Source organism: Nanorana parkeri, unplaced genomic scaffold (assembly GCF_000935625.1).
Source record: "Nanorana parkeri isolate BGI_ZX_2015 unplaced genomic scaffold, ASM93562v1 scaffold1517, whole genome shotgun sequence".
Classification (NCBI taxonomy): Eukaryota; Metazoa; Chordata; class Amphibia; order Anura; family Dicroglossidae; genus Nanorana; species Nanorana parkeri.
Genome location: NW_017307785.1, coordinates 143,585 through 150,566, shown reverse-complemented (window position 1 = coordinate 150,566; position 6,982 = coordinate 143,585). Strand labels below are relative to the sequence as shown.

Here is a 6,982-nt window from a genome sequence, read left to right as displayed (position 1 = left end):
GGGAGGTGGGAGAGGAAGAGAAAGGAAAAGGGAGGTGGGAGAGCACAAAATATTCTGAGCCAGGAGCACTTGTGTGTGAAGAAAAGGGAGAGCAGCCAAGAGTGAGAGCAGCAGAATACAAACGCAGGCCGGCACATATGTACTGTAAAACTGCTATAAGCCATGGTGCTACAAGCTTTTCCATGTTGTAAATTTTAGTCTCTTTAGTCGTTTTTGTCCAAACAAGCCCCTTTGTTCACTCACCTCCACAGTGAAAGTCCGCACTATGGTGTCCTTGCGGTTTGGTTCATTAGGATCAGCAGGTCCTTCACACGACTTGCCAATATGAATTGTTTCAGCGGTCACGGTGACATTAGACACACCTGTACAATTGGAAGTACATTTAATCATCTTACAGCATAACTTGGTGTGCCTATCACAAGCAGGGGTTGCCGTGACCAGAAGGCAGATGTGAGGAACTAGCAACACTGCTAGAGTATACAGCAGTAGTGCAAATAAGTAATGCTTCTAATACCTATGGATGTGGCATTGATCTCCCAGGAGTAGGAGGCCCTTTCTTGGGAGCACACACATTTCACTTGGTCCTGATCAACTGGTATCGCTTCATAGTCACCTGAAGATTGTAAATTTACCTGGACCTGGGGAAGTGTGGTAAAGAGTCATTAGAACACTTAGTTTGAAGAAGCAAAGACGTTGTGTCTACTGTCTAGGAGGTCGCATGCTCCAAACTAAAAAATACTAGTCTCATATGGCAACTATGGAGCTGTAGGAAAAAGTCTATTCTTGCCTACTGAGGCAATCAACATTCCTTTCTTAATGCATTAGTAGATGTTAGAGGGCCTATGGCGCAATTAAATCATAGTAAAAGCAGTATTAGAAACATCAACTGTAAAAAAAAACACGAGCATGCAGTAAAAATGTGAGTTCCTGTTCTAAGTTTATTGTGCTTCCTGTGATGGAACAAACCTGTGCTCATATCACATGCCTACAGAATAGCCAGTAAAGAAGCAGTTAGTGGTCACCTTGATGCATTTATCCAGGTAGTTTGCGACAGACCCCACAAGAAGCATGATTTCTCCACGGATAATAGAATCTGGAAGAGAGAGGTCTACGAACATCTTCTGGAAGGAAGTGAAGTTGGCCGGATATTTGGTCATGCCAAAACCAGTCGTGTTGGAGAGACACACTACATCGCTTTTCCACTTGGTGATGGTGCCTGGGACTTCAAGGGGAAGCAAAGTGGAACCAGTTTGCCTAAGAGTGGGATGGAGCATAGAAGATCGTAAGTATTGTATGCAACAAACCTGCCTTCTTCCTGGATTTAAAAATCAGGACCATAAAACTAAAAATCAAAAATGGGGGCTTAGACAGAAAATGGACAAAACTGGCCAATTGGCAGCACCGAATCTTCAACCAAGATCATACAACCAGCCGGGGGCATATATTCATGTGCTCCAGTGCTGTAAACACTGAAGACTCTTGTTCTGCAGGACAGGTATAACAATGTTAACATGTATATAGATTTTCTCTTCATCACAGAAACTCTTGAAATAAAAATTCAGGGACACACCCCGCCCCCCGCTTTTAAAATAAAATGTACAGCTCATGGTCATTTAGCACAATCAGCAAGTTATAACCATTTATAAGAAATGGCAATGCCGAGCGACACCAGTGATCCACAGTAGACATGCAACACTGATGTACAACAATGTTGTACGGTAACAGTGGAAGCTCACCAGGTGCTGAACCATCAGATAAAAAAGGAAATAATTTTTTTTCCTAAAAATGTTACACTTTTTGGATCCGTGATGATGCAATAGGATAAACTTTACAAGGGCTAATGCAAACTGTTTATGGACTAACACTGATGGTCAGGAGGAAAAAAAAACAAAAACACCCCCTACATTGGTGGTCAGTGTACTGCACCTATACATTGATGTCTCTTGCCCCACACCACTGACTCAGCCAAGAGCCAAGTCGGGCACAATCCCACCACTATGAAGTAATACCAAAAAGGGAAACCTTAGGGTTCCATGGATCCAAGGTTGAGAAAAGATTTTAGAGCATTGCATGATAATTAACTGGTCTACCTCTACACAGTCATTCTGACACACACACAAAAAAAAAACTCACCCTACAAATATGCTTCCAAAAAACCACAATTCTGGAAAGTAAGTCCGCATGCTGGTTATCGGTGGGGCTCCAATATTTGCTAGGAAAAAAAAAAAATAATAATAATAATTTTTGCTGTATGAAAGCACAATATTGACTGATTAATTATGGAACACTGTCCACGTGTAAACCAGTTTGCACATCATTGTACACATCCAAAACCCTACAAGTCAGTACCCCATCAATAGCTGTTTTTTAGTCAACCTGAGACAAAAACACCAAATCGTACCAGAGACTGCCTCTGAGCAGGTATTTTTAGAAAAAGATAAATAAATGTACCTCACGTTTGCATGCATTACAGGATATACTTGACCGTCTTTTATTTTTATGAAATAGAGACAAATGTGCAAGCGTTAATCTTTACCTGTAATGGTACCAGTTGCCGTTCGAGGGGGAGAACCATCAGATTCAAATCTAGCCATATTCATTGAACTTTCTGGTCGTGCAAAAGAAAATGGTCGTCCAAAGAAAGGCTGAGAGCACAACTGTGGTTGCTGGAAGGGTGTATCAGTTATCACATGAATACCGATATCCTGAAAGGGACAGAAAAACTGTGAGAACGACAAGTAATCTTCAGGACTGCACTGCAAACTCAAAAGCACAGACATTTGTTGGTTTAATGATGGGCTGCGAGTTGCCTAGACTCTCATGCTGATCCGTTAACCGAAGTGCTCTTAACATTCTGCATGCTTGCGACAGGTCTACATTGCTGATCCGTCTACTTAGGTCAGTGTCCAATTACTGAAACCAGCAATTCAGTGTGGCCACCTGAATATAGATACCCAATATTAAAACTACAAGTACAGAGTCCTGTATGAAAAGTCTAAACAAGCCCCATACTACGCAACCATACCAACTTCCTTTACCTTTTTTGACTGAGCAAATGTCTCACATGCTCTCCCTCCAAGACACTGCAGCTCAATGGGAAGGTTTTAGCATCAGAAGCAGTGGGCAGAGCTAGGTGAGGCCAGGTGCTGAATGGTGAGCTACAGGCCGGGGAAGAAGAGGCTGTGGGGACAGGTCTAGCAGCCAGGAAGAGCAGAGGATGAGGCGAGTACATTTTAGACCCTAGACCAAAACAAGCACTTAATCCTTGGAAGTGCAGGAGTAAGCCCCATTGCAATTCCTATATTTTAAAAAAGGAGGCGTTCTTAACACTTTGATATTTGCTTTCACAGATCACAGAACTCTGTTCATAGGCTTTCCTCCTCAGGTCAGCCATTTTTTGTCTAGACATCCAGGGTCACCATTTAGAACAAGTCATGTAAAATCCTGGTACCTGTGCAGTTCTGGTCTGTGTTAAAAAGGTCTAATGGACTGCAGCAGGAGGCAATTTGTTTCACTTTATACAATGCAACTAGAAGTCAGTCTCATCACGAGTGTAGGGAGCTGCTTCCTCCTGCCTGGAGGACTAGGTATGAGCAAAACATCCTTTTGCTGAACTGTATTGGATTTAATGGGAAAGCCAAACTTTACAGTCTCATTAGGATAGAAACAATAGCCAATCAGCAAAAACGCCATCAGAAGGTCAAGTGAGGATATGTTCAGAAGGTCTGGCTGTTGCGGGACACTGAAGAAAGAACTGCCAACATTCACCAATGACCGTAAACATAATTTTTTGCTGAAATGGTACAAACACGGCTTCCAATTCATGCAAACTTGCGCTTAGTTATAGGGTCCTGCATTGGAGTGCAGTCATTCTTAATTTTATCAGATATTTATATAGCACCAACAATTTACACAGTGCTTTACATAGTTGCACAGTCACATCAGTTCCTGCCCTCAAGGAGCTTACAATCAAAGGTCACTTTTCTACATAAGGGCCAATTTAGACAGGAGCCAATTAACCTACCAGCATGTCTTTAGAGGGTTGGAGGAAACTCACGCAAGCACGGGGGAGAACATGCAAATCAATTTGCAGATAGTGGCCTGGCTGAGATCGCATTTACCAGATACAAGGTGAGTCAGCACCCTTTGGATAAAGATTGTGGACTGACCTAGAGCAGCACTGCATAGATTCACCAATGACCTCTCAACCTAGGCACAGCCACCTGAGCTCAAGGATGTCTTTTCATTAACCGAATGCATAAGCTTTTCATAAAAATGATGCCGTTGCTGTATATTTTTTGCCAGGTCAGAATAGTATTCATGCAGTTTGTAAAGTTACTGAAAGGTCCACTTAATCCAGCAGATCAAATTTTACTTTTTAAGGAAGCGATTTTATGGAAAGCAAGCAGTGAATACTTACACTGAAAACCTTACTGACATCTTCTTCCTGTGGGAGGCTAACAGGTTGCCAGTATGTTCCATTGATCAGAATCTGTTTATTGGAATCAATACACTCAGGTGGATTGGGAGCTACATTGAATCCTGCTGCATAGTAGCCGTTCAGGCGGTTGTACTGAAGAGAGCTGTAAATCTGTAATATCAAATGGGACAGAATTACATTCAACTTTACATTAAGTTGCATATATAGCCATAAAGGGTCCTTCATTTTAGGAGCAAGGAAGTTAAAACCTCCATCCGTTTACTGTCTGTCCTATTGGGGGCATTCCTTTACTTCCTGTCTGGGAGACGCAATGAGTCTCTACAAAAAGGGAGTTCTCCTCAGATAGTCATTGGAACATGCTTCAGTGAAAAAAAAAAAAAAAGTTACCCTCATTTCTTGTTCTAGTGACGAGTTTGTTGTCCGTCTCTCCCTTACTTTCCTCCCCCTCCCCCATCACTTAGTTTGGGCTGGTGACATCGTGTCACCAAGGCACCCAGTCAATCTACCCAGTAGGGACAGAGACCGCAACACTTTTACAGCAGACCCAGTAACTTTTTTGAACACTCTCTGGAATTTACACAGCAAAGACCCTTACCTTCTACAGGACATAAAAAGGGGAGGGGGAGGGGTGGAGAAATATAAAAGTTAAGTGTTCTAATCCTTCTACTTCATCCAAAGTACTACTTTACTTCATGTCAGAATGGCAAATTAAAAAAAGGAACACAAGTCCCATCTTCAGTGCACAAAGCCCTGTACAGCCTAGATGGCAATATACTGCTCCAGGTATACAATACTTTTACAGCAGACCCAGTAACTTTTTTGAACACTCTCTGGAATTTACACAGCAAAGACCCTTACCTTCTACAGGACATAAAAAGGGGAGGGGGGAGGGGGGGGGGGGAGAAATATAAAAGTTAAGTGTTCTAATCCTTCCCTACTTCATCCAAAGTACTACTTCACTTCATGTCAGAATGGCAAATTAAAAAAGGAACACAAGTCCCATCTTCAGTGCACAAAGCCCTGTACAGCCTAGATGGCAATATACTGCTCCAGGTATACAATTGATAAACACCCCTATTGAACTGTACTTGAGCATTGTGTTATGTTTTGAGTTATACATTTACATGTTACATAAGGTTTACTGCTCAGTAATACAGCATGGCGGTTTCACTTTGTTTAATATATTCTTGTAGCAACCAACAGTGTGATTTTTCAGGAATGCACTTTAAGGGCACCAACAGAGCCTAGACTGCAAGCTTTCATAAGACAGCTTTAAAATGATCCAATAATTATGTGGAGGTCTCACCCTCATCCCAAATACAAATGTGCCAAGACACTAAATTTAGTGGGAGATGTAAATCACAACGGTCTAGTTTTGAGCCGTCTTGGAGATGGAATTGAGTGCACAAGAATGTGTTCTGAACTAGCCTTTAGGTGAGAACTCCTGGAGTAGATGCCTATTAAGATCTGAGAGTACCTATTTCAAAGATTCAACAAACTTTGTAAAAAGCAAACATGGCCTCTAAGAATGCTTCAGATTTTGATTTACCAAGCCATTCAAGGGTGGGAAACTCTCCACTACAGCCAGTGGTTGATCAGTTGCACTTTTGGCACAATCAGTCCACGTGGCATTTCAGAAAAGCATTCCAAAGTCACACAATCCTTAGCTGCCCCTTGGCAGTTAATATGCCAAGGGTATAAAATCATTAAAATGGCATCTTACATGCAAATATGACTCTTCCCTGGAGAACCAATTTGCACTCAAATAGGACAAGGTCAACACCTCAACCTCATTGGTATCTTACCATAGCAGCAGAAAATGTTTGCCCTTGTTCGAGAAGTAGGAGGCTGGAATCAAAGACACGGGTAAGGCAGGCAGATTCTGGTGTCGCAGTCACATCCAGGCTAACATTGGAGCCGGGAGTTCCCATTTCAGATGAGAAGTTAGCAGAAACCTGAGGAGAACATTCAAATAGAATCAGGTGGTAGTTGCACTTTGTTTTCAAACAGGAACAAAACTTTTCTGCATATCAGTTTTTTTTGCAAATTTGCTTCTTTCAAACTCAGATTCTCGCCATTATTTTGGGTGAAGCCAGTGTGCGCAACACAATACCTCACAACACTGCTGCTGGCCTTGCCTCTATCAATTAGTCACAGCCATCAGTGGCGAGGGTGGACACGGACAATATGGTTCCCAAAAAGCCTAATTTTCTCGTCCAAAAGAAAAAAGTATGGATGCTGCCATTGCGGACCTCTGCTTTCAGAGTGTTAGCTCCCTTATGTGGATGGTTTGGTTCCAAATCTTTTGAGTCTGACTCGAAGTGTGACAAAAGTCCTAGCATTCATTTACATTATGCTTGTTCAACTTCTGAAGGTTTTGAAGAGGCAGCCAGTATTCTCAGAAGAGGGCCAGAAATGGCAGCCCTCACACTTTCCTCATGACAACAGCACTTTGAGGAAGCATGGCCAGCAACAAACTAGGTGCCTGGAATAGTACAACCTGGTAAATTATATAGGCTCTAACCTTGTCAAACCTGTGCC

At 42.2% G+C, this 6,982-nt stretch overlaps 1 long non-coding RNA gene across 1 annotated transcript in view; it reads right to left on the bottom strand.

Annotated features, from left to right (window-relative positions):
• Window positions 1–6,383: 6,383 nt before the first annotated feature.
• The window catches only part of LOC108798604, a 2,168-nt gene continuing 1,569 nt past the window's right edge, over window positions 6,384–6,982 (bottom strand). The window contains exon 3 of the long non-coding RNA XR_001941963.1: window positions 6,384–6,396. This is a non-coding gene — a long non-coding RNA (uncharacterized LOC108798604). The remainder of the gene's footprint in view (window positions 6,397–6,982) is intronic.